The sequence below is a fragment of the Lonchura striata genome, chromosome 2 (assembly GCF_046129695.1).
Source record: "Lonchura striata isolate bLonStr1 chromosome 2, bLonStr1.mat, whole genome shotgun sequence".
Lineage (NCBI taxonomy): Eukaryota > Metazoa > Chordata > Aves > Passeriformes > Estrildidae > Lonchura > Lonchura striata.
In genome coordinates, this window is record NC_134604.1 from 25989006 (window position 1) to 26001647 (window position 12642).

General features: G+C 42.0%; 1 protein-coding gene across 1 annotated transcript in view; it reads right to left on the reverse strand.

The window, feature by feature from the left end:
• LSAMP (limbic system associated membrane protein) overlaps positions 1-12642 on the reverse strand; it is a 1016243-nt gene that overhangs the window by 869327 nt on the left and 134274 nt on the right. The window lies entirely within an intron of this gene.

The window sequence follows — 12642 nt, forward strand, 5'->3', positions numbered from 1 at the left end:
CAGAAAATCAGTCCTTTTCTATAGGGCTTATTATGGACAAGGTCTGGACAACGTGCTAGCCCCCAGAAGGGGTAGGCAGAAAACTAATCTTCTATCCCATACCACTTATTAATGTCATTCCAATTCCACAACCAGACCGAGCCAAGACCACACTGGGATAATGACCTTCCCTGCTCCCCGCTCTGTAACAAATGGGAAAGCAAGACCTCACCCCTCTGCAACATTAGCCTCTGTTTTCCAGCCTCTGCTCAATTCCATTCAGAAGGATGTCTTCCCCATAGGGCTCCTTCCCATGTCTCTAGTCCCAGCTGAGAAATGTGGCTTCCAGGTTCCTGGCTATGCCTGTGTGGCCTCGCTGGCTTGGTGTGGAGGTACTTAAACCTGGAAATGTGAAACTGTTCCTGGCAAAACCTTGCAGAAATGGTGAAATTCCACACAAGATTTCAATTAACTGGTATTTTCTAAGGATTATAATTTTGCCTGCACGCAAAAATATCAAATATCAAGAGATCTGACTCTTAACAAACCTTGAATGATGTCAATGAGCCTTGGATCAAGTCAAGCACAACTGCAGACAGCTGAGTTCTAGTACACTTTGCCATTGACTTCCTATGGTACCTTGCATAAACCTCTACTCTCTGTTTTGTTTCCCCAGCTGTTCCATGATGGACAAACTTATCTCCTTCTCAACAGTAAACCATGAGATTTCACAGATCAGCTTGCCAAGGTTCCAGCCACAGACTGAGAATACCAAAGGACATCCTCAGATGCAACAGGTATGGAGAGGACAGGAAGGGGACACCAATTTGCCATTGCTTCAGTTCCAGAGGATCATGTCCTCCAACTTCTTTATTCCAACACTGCAGACACAGTACTTCCCCATCTTTGAGGGATATGAGAAAAATGCAAATAAAAGCTATCAAAGGACAGGAGAGGCAGAGATGTAGAGACATAGAATGCTAGGAGTTCCTGATAAGGTGTGCAGGAAATGTCATGATTCAAGGTGCACAAGGAAAACCAGTCTGCAGAAGGCAGACAGCATTTCTAGCCAGGATTTTTTGTAACTGTACATTTCCCTAAAAACTTTGTTGAGTGGATCTGCTGCAGATATCACTGGTGCTGTGCAGGAGTCTCACATGTTTAGATCAGGATGAGTACCCCACTTTCTTTTCCAAAGGCTATGTCACTTGGGAACAAAAGAAAAAAAAAGTTTCTAGGATGTGGATGCAGATCTATATGTAGTATTGAAGTACTAATTTTACCTGACTCTTTTTTTTTTTTTTTTTTCCTTTCCATTTCTTTATCCTGTGAAAAAAAAAAAAAAAAAAAAAAAAGAATCAACTCCTCTTCCTAGATATTCATGGAAAAAATTCACATGTCCCAGTGAAAACTTGATCTTCCACTTGGAAAGAGACATGATCAGCTCTTCTGAAACTACATAAAATACACCTTGAAAATGAAGGCAAAGGACTAAATCCATTCCTGGCAAGAGGAAGGTGCAACTCCCTTTGAAGCAAGAGAAATCAGTGCTGCTGAATTTGTCTGAGGGAGATAAATACTAATAACCAGTCCTTCCCAGAGGACAATCTGATAACACTGAAGTTGACACCCACAAACGTCAGGCAGGATATATTTCCTCCTGTGTGCCAGTATCTAAGCTTATCACCCTATTTGCTTCTTCTCTCCCAAGTCATTTCCCAGGGTCAAAGGCTATCGTGGGGCTCTAATTAGAATGCCATCATAATGAGCTGACACTTAAATCAGCCTGCCAGTGGCTAAAGAAAATTAACCTTAGAGTCAAATGAGCTCCAGTCTGGGAGTTCATGTCACGAGGGGGCAACAGACACTTGCAGAGCTGATGTGCATGGTGGAGACACAAGAGAGCTAAACCCAGCATTCCTTTTAACCAGGAGATCTACAGTGGGAAAATCACCTATCCTAGCTGTCTCTGGTGCACAAATAAAACAGTCTCCACTGAGCTTTGTACCCTGTGCTCACTGTGCCAAGCCACGGAGAAGTCAACAGGAAGAAGGTACCTGGGACAGCAACTTCTTTTGGGCTCCTTGAGAAAGGATACAACTTGAGCTCATACATGCCTACAAATGTGTCACATGTGAAAAACCATATCAGTTGCCATGAATGACTTTGTCATTATGACTGTGATGATTACATTGTTATTATGCAAGGGCTTAGACTGCAAATAAGGGCAAGTGCTTCATCCAGCTCAGGCCCTGTAAAGCTTAGGAAACAAATAAAGAGTATGAGGATATCCCTTGCTGGTTAATAAATAGGAGGATTCACAAGGATGAATATACACAAAGGAATAATCTCACTCCTAAGCTTGCACTTTCTCTTTGCCACTGGTGCCCCTGCAACTGTACTGCCCCTTCCTACATGCATTTTGCTTCTATTTCTCCCTGCACCATCTTTTGGCAAAGCTCACAAAAATGCTGTACTCTGTACTGCCAGTGAGTTTTGAATACGTTCTGCACAGTCAATCATAGTTTTTCCCCAGTGAACCCAGATATTCCCTTTAGTACCATTTTTCTTTGCATCCTGAAGGCACCCAGTAGCCTAGAGATCAAATCCACTGTGTGTTACTTACAGGTACCAGAGAATCCATGAAGACTTACTGCCCTCCTTAGAGCTGAACTGCCAGTGCTATAATTTCCCATGACATCTCTTTTATGTCACTGCACTTGACAAATACCTTGCGCCTCTCCACAGGTATTTAGAAAATCCTGCCAATGCAGGCATACAGAACACACAAATGGACATAACATCTCCATCTATTCAAGACAGAACTGTGCAGCAAAACCAAGAGATTTTGTTAACCAAATCTAGCCACAGAGCTGCCCTCATATAGCAGATTCAGCCCTATCTTCCTTGCCACAAGAGGATATATTATCCTTCCATTAAGATCAATACATCTCAGAAGACAATTTAAACAACCCTCAAATCATTCTCAGTGTGTTTCTAGTACAACCATAACTGACCTTTCTCTAAAGAGGAAGTATCCAATTGAGAACCCTGGGAGAAGACTCTACACTTACTGCATCATAAAGTTTAAAATGGGACCAACTCTTTTAGAGTCAATGCAGCAACAATAAATTTACAAAAAGGATGCTAAACAGTAGAATTTGTTGAAGGATCATTTCCTAAAAGGAAATCTGAAGCCCCCTTCTTTTGCAAAAGTATCCTATGAAAACACTTGCTTCCTCTGTTGCCAATGACACCTTCAGCTAACTGTTCCTGAAAGACTGTCCAACACCTCTGTGAATTCTTCTCCAGTTAAGGTCCTTGTTTATTTCAGGATTTGACTGCACTACAAAGGTCAAGTTGCTTCCTTCTTAAGAACTGTGAAGGTCCAATGGGCTCAGTGTTACAGCTTCCAAATTAAAGGGCTAGGAATTTAAATTGTTAAACCCATCTTCCACCTCCTGTAAGGTCCTCTCATGCCATAGGGGCTGTGATATACAAGTACAGAAAACATCAGAGTAGAATAGTTATCGGCATTTTTAAACTTAACATTATTTGCACAAGGGTACATTAAAAATGGTCATTTTTATATAAATTTATATAAATAAATAAATGATTTATATAAATCATTTTTAGTTTATGTTGGCTATAATTGGTTGTTTTGAAAGTATTCTTAAATTGCATGATTCAGACACAAGTCATTCATTTTGTTATATCTGCTTAAATGTTTATGTTCATATCCCATGAGGCTTCAAGATGTCCAGTGGTTTTTTTTTTTTGTTGTAGGGCTTTTTTGTTTGCTTGCTTTTGTTTCATTTTGTTTGGGGTTTTGTGTTTTGTTTGTTTTTTAAAATACTGCTATTAACCCACGTAAGGAGTTATAATGAAAAGCATGAAACTGTAACTTTTACCTTGACCCAAATGTCTTGAACATAGAGGCAGGTAATAATAAGGACAGGTATCTGGAAACTCTTCTTGTGAGGCACAGACTGGGGAAGACAGTGCTGATTGTTTCTAAGGCATATGGTAATTTGTAAGACAGTCTCATGTTTTGGGGCAGCAAGACAACTGATTTTGAGATGGGACATTTCTGAATATCAGCTTTGAAAGGAAAGTAATTTTAAGGCTTTTTTTCCCCCTTGTAGCTTTCTTCTTCTCTCACCAAATGTTGTAATATATGGATCCAACAGATGGTGTGATCTCTTCTTCCCTCTCTCCCCTCAAGTCAAAAAGAAAAATAGTAAATACCACTATAAGCACTTAATGCACAAATAAACCATTGCAGTACAAGAAAGAGGAGCTTGTGACACTTCAAAATTCAGGCACTTCAAAATAAACAAGATGTAAGAAAAGACAGGTCCTCATCCGAGTCATAGTTCCACACAGAAAAGTGGCATCTCTTTGTCTTCCTTCTGACAAGAAACGGTTTCCTCCATTCTCCCAAATAAACCTCAGGCTATTGGAACACCACTGACATTTTCTTTAAAGAGTTTTTAATTAAAGTAACAAAGTATGCCACATTCAGTATTTGTCAGGCATTAGGAAAGGCTACTAAAATTACCACTGAGGGGTCTATTAAATATCATCATGCACTCCCAGAGTAACCAATTACAGACAGTGTGAAAGATTCTCACTCACTCATCCTGAAAAATCCTTTAACTTTTCTTTATTTACTTGTATCAAATAACCAAGGTTAACAACATACTGCTATTCACTACCTGTCCTGCAGAACAGACAAGTATTGCCCCGCTGCCCCCAATAGCACCAAACAGTTTGCTGGCATCTTGGAGGTGAGGAGCCAACATGACAAGATTTCTGTTACTTTTGTTTTTGTTTGTTTGTTTATCCTTCTGCCTTCTATACATGATGTTCCCTGTTTGCTTCACTTGGACATTTGGGCAGAGGCCAGGGGAATACACTGAACTTGGAAATAGAACAGGTACTCAGCAATCCAAATCCAAAAGCTTGCGTTACTTAGAAAACTGCAAGCCTTTTGAGAAAACCCCAGAAAACCTTCCTGATCCACATTTGAACAGCACCTCAAGGAGCAGAATGATGCTGGGTAGCTGCTGTAACTGCTGGCTACAGTGACTGCAGTAATTAATACAGAAAAGGACTTGGAAATGAAATTTTCTTTCAGTAGAGGATAGCATCAGAACAAAAACAGCAGTGGTGATTTCTTGGGTAGACAGAGTAGGAGCAAGACTTGTGCCATTCATCATGGACCTTTTATTCAGTGCAAAAGGAAGCCACCTGCTCCCAGCCCCATGTCTCATGCCAAACAATCCTGGCACACAGAGTATGCCCAGAGGCATACTGTTGGGCTTGCTAACAGCAAGGTCAGGTAGAGTGTCCTTGAAGCCATCCAGGGAGCACTCAAAATTCAACAGAGACATACCCAGACACAACGGGTTGCTTCCTCTACTTTTCCATTGCCCAGAGCAAGAACCAGTGTGTTGCTCATCAGTGCAGCCCAGGTGAGAGGGCTGACCATGAGGAGAACAGCCCGTGTGCTGATTCAGTCTAAACAGGATCTTCCAGCAGGAATCTGGAGCAATCACAGTGAATGATGTTGCTGCTCACCTTGTGCACGAGGTATAGCAGTTTCCCCACTGACCTTTTCAGTGCTTACGAGGAGGGCAAGCATTTCAGCACCTACACCACCTGCAAATTTGGTATTCCCCTCAAGGATATAAAAAATTAGGTCAGAGGCTTTTTTCTTCCCCTTGCATTCCTGCAAAGCACATTAGAGCTCAAATCCTCAAGACAAAGCATTATTATTATTGTTGCTATTTTTTTATGGTGGAAAAAAATATTAATGTTACAAATAGCTGCCATTAGCAGAAGCAGAGCTGCATATTAATATGCACATGGGTGTCTCCACTGTCAGGAAGCAGAGAGGCCCCAGAGGCCCTGCTTTCACTGGGGAAAATGATGATGGCATTAGCTCTAATGATAACGATAAGGAAGCTGCCATAAATGATTTGACAATTTCTTTCATATTCCTGTTCGGGCAAAGACTTCTTCCTTGCTCCCCAGTGTCCATAGAAGGATGCTGATGGAACAAATGGCAACTCAACCCCACAGCTTTAGGGTTTTCTTAGAAGTGCCAGCATCTTGGGTCATGTGACTAAGGAACTAATTTAAATCCTTTCAGATAAATTGCTAATCACCAAGATTTTGGAGAACCAGCTACTAAATAAATGGAATTCCACATCTATTTATGGTTTTTAAAACCTTGAGTCTTTTTGGACTAAGGATACTATTATATCAAAGGACAGCAGGAGATATGAAGGAAAAAGTAAGAGATATGAAAAAAATAACCAGCAAATAAAGTTGTCTGTGATGTAACACGTTCTCAACCCAGTCACAGTCTGACTCTCCCTCCACTTACTCTTGTCCCTGTGCATATATTTAGGATGCAACAGCAGAACTTTGTGACTGTGCTATGAATCAGATAAGAGAACAGATCTGGCTGAAGAGTAACAAAACAAAAGAGAGCACTGAGGGGGACTTCCAACAGAGAGGCTTTGGATGTGCTCAGCAGCACAGACTTGCACAGAGACATGCTGGTACAGATGAGAGGGCAGAAAAGTGTGGGCTAGGCTGCTCCTCTTACTGAGAAAATGCACACTGGACTACAGAAAGAGATGCAGAGGGAAGATCTGGGTTCCTGGGGCCCATGTGTCAAGACACTGTCACACCCTGTTTTGGCTCTTCCAGCTGAGATTCCTGTTTTTCTTTAGGCCAGAGGAAAAGCAGAAATTGCTATCCCCCAGCTGTGATGTTGAGGCATTGGTTATGCAATAGGACTTGGCTAAAACAAATGCAAAAGCATTACTTTGCTGAACTCTGCATCTGAACATGGACACAAGATGATTCTCTCTGGCTCTGTAGCTTCTGAACTAATTACACAGCTTTGTGAGATGTCACTGCACAAGGTGTCTCTGCTCTGGAATCGTCTGTCATGGCTACAATGTGCAACAGGGATCTGAATACATTAAAGTGTCAAGGAGGTGGGGATTCTAGGTTTTGGTCTGTCAGCTTCTGTGCTGAAAACCCTATTGAGTTCAGCTAATATACTACACTATCCGCTTTTCGGTTTTCCCGTTTGTTCGTGCGATGTACATCCTGAAGCTCATCAGAGGGAAATGTCAGCTTTATACCAGCAATAATATTCTTTGCAGCAAACTCAATCCAAAGGGACGAGCCAAAGACACAAAGAGCCCTACAGAAGACTGCCCCAGATAAGATGGCCAGATGAAAATTCTTGATACAGAGAAAAATCCAAAACTTGGCATGCACAAGCCAGTAGCACAGGTGCTATGGAAAGGCAGCCTGCCCCACTCATGCTTCAGGATACAGGGAACAGGCACAAGCCTCACAATCTGCCTCTCAGGTAATATCTGCCCCAGATAATACAACAGCAAATAGAGGCATCTTTGCATTACAAAATAGCCATACGAAAGCTGCAAAACTGGTGGACTCAAGATGGAAGACATCAGATTAGTACAAAACATAAATTCTATTTGTTCTCCTTTTCTATTTCTTACTCTCTTTCCCTTAGACTTAGTTGAGTGGTTCAAGACAGTATTTCAAACTCAGCCTGCACATATCTTCTTAAACACTTATTATTCTATCTGGTCTGCACAGAAAAACGTTTTCTTATCCATTTCCTTGTTTTGAAACCGAACCTCAGTCATCCAACAGAATTCCTCTGCAGAGACAGCAGGAATATCCCAGCATGAATGGAAAGTAATGAGGATCATGCTTTGGAAATGGCACATTACCATAAACCTCCACTTTCGGACATAACCAGAACAAAGGGCAGTTTGTATTTTGCTAGCTAAACCCAGTAAGGTAGTGCAGATAATCTGGAAAGCTTCTCTAAACAAACAGGGGCACAACACTACAATTGTAAGCAGAAGCACATACACACACTGCACAAATGATATAAATTAAAACTAGTTATTCAATACTGTCTCCTACTGTGAAAAGTTAAAAGAATTAAACTAATATATGAAGTCTGTTTGATGTTTCTGTACAACTAGATTTTATAGGTATACACAAAAGTCTGTAGTTCACTCGCACTTGGATTTCCAAACATGTAATTTGCTGGTCTCCCACACCAGCATTATGTGGTCTACCACATAATGCCTGTGGGCTTAAAAAGAGGAGGAGCAACCCTGAATCATACACTGTTTGCATGATCCTGGAAGCCAAATGCACAAACCCAAAGCTATTCCCTGGAGAGTTGTAGGGCTCAGCATGTAACAAGGTAGATGGTATAGAGGCAGCTGTAAAGAACTTGAAAAGCCACAGAATGAACTGCAGCTTTCTGCATGCTAAGTCCATACAGACATAAATCTTGATTTAAAATGTTGTCATCAGGACTTCAGTGCCAAGTGGAAATAAGAGTGATAAAAATATATTTTCAGAAGCACTTTGTCACGCTCAGGTCATGCACCACAAGAACGTGGTGTCTGAAAGGGGAATCAGCCTGGCAGGCACACTTGCTACAGCCTGCTGTTCCCATACAACTTGCAGCTGTACACAGGCTACAGTCACCACAAGACAGGAATTGTACCAGTGCCTGTTCCAAGACCAGCACACCCTCCTGACACCCATGCTAAAGAGTGAATGCATAGGTAATGCTCAATGATCTCATTATAAACCAGCCTGGGGGAGAGGAATAGTGACAAATAAAGATTAGAAACACTTTTGACTGCAGATCACATTCCATTAGCCCAGGCCAGGACAGCCATGTACATACCTATGCTGTAAGCACCCCAACACAGGCAATTATTTACTGACAAGGTATAAAGCAATGCAGCTTAACCATCCCAATCACTGGATCACACAGTCACAAGACATCTCTTTTTCCAACATTTTTTCTTAGCAAAGACTTACAAACAGACAGGAGAGCCATGAACACCTGAGGCTGGACATCCTTCACTGTGGCCTCTGAGCCAAGGAACACATCACCTTCTCAGTCCATCATGCCCCAGTCAACTGGTACTCTATGCATAGGAAAATCAAAGCTTCACTTACCTAGAAGACAAAAAGAGAGAGAAAATATGGTTAGTGGATGTCTCTGAAACATACAGATGCTGCTTATCTTTATTTCCCAGGTGATTCCTACATCCTGGCACCTTGTTAGGAGATTCCTGACATATTAAGAAACAGGAGTGATCTATGACAGCTCTCTTAGCACGGCCACTCTCTCTCTTCCCTGCTGTAATTGGTCTGTGGTGCCATTTAATTTTATACAGATTATTCATTAAGAAAAGCAAAATTGAGCAGGTGTTTTCATCAACATCTTGTTCTATTTAAAAAAATACAAGAGAGAGAAGGAGAGAAAGAAGCTCCATAACAACATTAACCACACGGATGGGCACAAATTATTCTGACTGTGAGCAGCAGGGTGCAGGTCTTGAAGTCTACCATAAGAAACTGCAGCAAGAAAAGATCTTGTTAAGGCAAGGATGGATTGAGTCACTCTGCCTTGTGGTTTTCTCATGTAGTATCTTAACTACACCTGCAATGAAAAGCATTGGTAGTCTTGGTTTAGGAAAAATAGGCTCTGCCATGGGATGGAAGGAGGAAAGAGATGATATTGAGGTCAGTGCTGTCCCTGCATTTCGAGATTTTCCTGAAAACAAAGCATCTTGGTGTGTGTTTAAATCCTGGATGCTGAGAATTTTAGACTTTCTGTGCTGAAAGGCACAAGCCCACAAGAGAACACTGCATTTGACCTGAGGCTGCGGAGAAGACTTTAAAATATTGATTGATAGTACTGGGATTATGGGGGTGTAGTTGGTTAGAAGTGTATAGTATCATAGGGTGGAAAACTTAAGAGTTTGAGGTTTTAGAATAGTGAAATAAATATGAAGCAAGATGGAAGTTTTAGGGTGGAGACAGGTTTCTCTTCTTTACCTTCTTCCTTCTTCTTCATGGGTTTGGGTGATGCTTCGCGACTGGACAGAAAAGTTCGCATTGCAGGCTTTGAGGGATCAGTTATTGGGTTAAAAGGGAAAATAATCTAGGTGTCCTTTCTTAATTGGATAGTTTAGTTTTAAAAGACCTTGTAACAAGAGTTAGTTAGCCATTTTGTGCCTTGCTAATGAAAAGCTGCCGAACTCATGGTTGTGAGGCTGTTTAACTAATAAGAAATAATAAACACCCAAGTCCGAACATGAAATGCCTTTTCAAGTGCCTTCAATCCCGACCTCGAGAAACCGATAGCGTGGAACACAAGGACAAAACCAAAAGATGTGTCCTGCAAAGATCTATCACTTGAGCAAGCCAAAGGGAGGACATAAGGCAGGGCTCTTGGGCAAGATGAGAGAAAGCTATACAGACCTCAAGGATTATTATGCCTTTCTTTCGTAACAGTTTTGCGAACCCTCAGAGTGCAGCAAGGATGCGTTACTTTCTTGAACACTGATTTATAGGTCTATAGCCAGGACTAACAATCAGTCAACCAGGACTAAATCTTTGCAAGGAATAAATAACTAAACAAAGATTATTTCTATATTCTCAAGAGTTAACCTGCCTCTGAGAGGAAACTCAAATTTCCAGAGATGAGGGAAAACTGACCATACCAAGGGTCAGGTCCTGAGAAAGTAAGAGCCTCCTTTCACCAACAAAGTCAAATCAGTATTTCCATGCTCCAAAACTCTGTGGAGCATTTTCCCCTGCTTGGTTCTACTAGTCCAGGATAGCACAGAGTGGCACTTAAACAACCCACACTAGCTTCATCTACCACCATGGGCTGCATTATTGGAACTCTAATGGAATATAGCTGCTATTACAGAATTCCCCAGAGGAGATGCAGCCAGGCTTGCACAGTATGGGGAAAGGAAAAATAGATTAATATACATTCATGGCACATTTGCAAAGAGATTACTTTGCTCATAGTGAGATTTGCACCTGTATAATTGTATCACTTTCAAATTAATCATAATCATACTCTCAACCAATATATGATCTACAGAGTAGGCCTCATCCTTGGACTCTCATAATCAGGATAAAAATAGCTGGCTTTGAATGCAGTGAGAATTCTGCTGGTATGCAGGAGACAGTAAATCCCAGCTGACCCACTAAGCCTTGGTATTTTGCTTCTGCAAAGCCCTGGCATGGCACATATCGTTGCATAAGTAAGACCTGGTCTGTGTGACAGAAGCACTGTAACATTTAGTGATATGTTCCTTTGCAGAACATGACAAAAGTAGCGCAAGCCTTACTTTTCTGAGGAAAACTTAAGCTCAAAGAACGGTTAAGTGATTTGCCAGCAGCTACATCATGCCTCTGTCACATGGAGAGACACGGGACCTGTAACTCTTGGCTTCCCTGACGTGCACATTTAATTACTGGGTATCTCCACGCAGGAACAGCGACCCGCAAGCCCAGAGTAGCATCAGCCTGAAGCCTCCCTAGTGCCATGTCTGCCCCTCCTCTGCCGTTCCCTCCAAATGGCTCCCAGCGAAAGGCGGATTTCTTAATTGTGTTATTAGCTGAATTATTAATTGATATGAAAACAGCATTTTACTGGGCATAAAAAGTCATTCGGAAACGAGATAAAATGTTCTCGGCACTGCCTGCCTCCGAGCAGAGCTGGAGCGAGGGCTCTGACAGCTTGATTATTATGCACATTAGTGCAATCTGGTGAGCTTCCAACACAGGGAGAGCAGAGTCCCCCAGTACTGTATCCATCAGGCCACATCCCTCTCTTTTTCTCTTTCTTCCCCCTGTCACTGTCTGCTTTGCATTTATGTGGGAGACCTCAGGGATAAGTTTTTTCTTTCTAATCCAGCTGTCATCACTGCAGCACTACTAATTATAGCAGCAGTGGGCAAATACTATTTTCCCCTCAGTCCTACACCGGGAAAGACACTCTTTGTGCCTCTTTCCCAAAACCTCCTGCACCTCAAAAGGGAAAAGATTGTTTCCCAAGACTCTTCTTGCTGAAAAGAAACTGCTTGCATTTCTCTATCTACAAGTCCCCTGCGTTCCACTGTGGAAATGGTGGTTTGTGTATGTATATATGTGTATATATACGTGTTCCTACAAAATGTTCCAATATTTCATGACAGAGTAGGGGGTGTGTGCATGTCTTGATAGCCTTTCAGCCTTTGTTCAAAACTCTGTCACTGGACATGATACCACTCAAGACAGACCCTTTTTCCTGGTGCCTCAATGGATCCTCACCATGTCATTTATCCCACACCCTGGGTCGTCCTCCTCTCCCATCCTCTTGTCAGCCCCCCAGGGCCTCACAGAACTGCAGCAGGAGCAGAGCTGCCTGGCAGATGGCATCAATTAATTTTGAACCTCTGTTAAACCCCCACAATGTGTATCCTTGTGGTAGGGGAGTGATAAGCCTTTGGCAGTCCCTCCCCTGCATTTCTTGACCCCCTTCACTGTAACCCCCTCAGTAAGAACCCACCCCCTCAACCCACATCTCTAACACACAGCCAGAGGAGCCAACAGACACCAGTGATCAATCCTGTCTCTTACATGCAAACCTTGTAATTTAGCAATAACTACTCAACCACCATTGACCTGCTAATTAATCCATGGATTTTTTGTTGTGCCTTTAATTGTTGGCCCCGATATCTGAGTCACTTAGACTGCTCACTCTGCACAGAGCCTAACCAACTA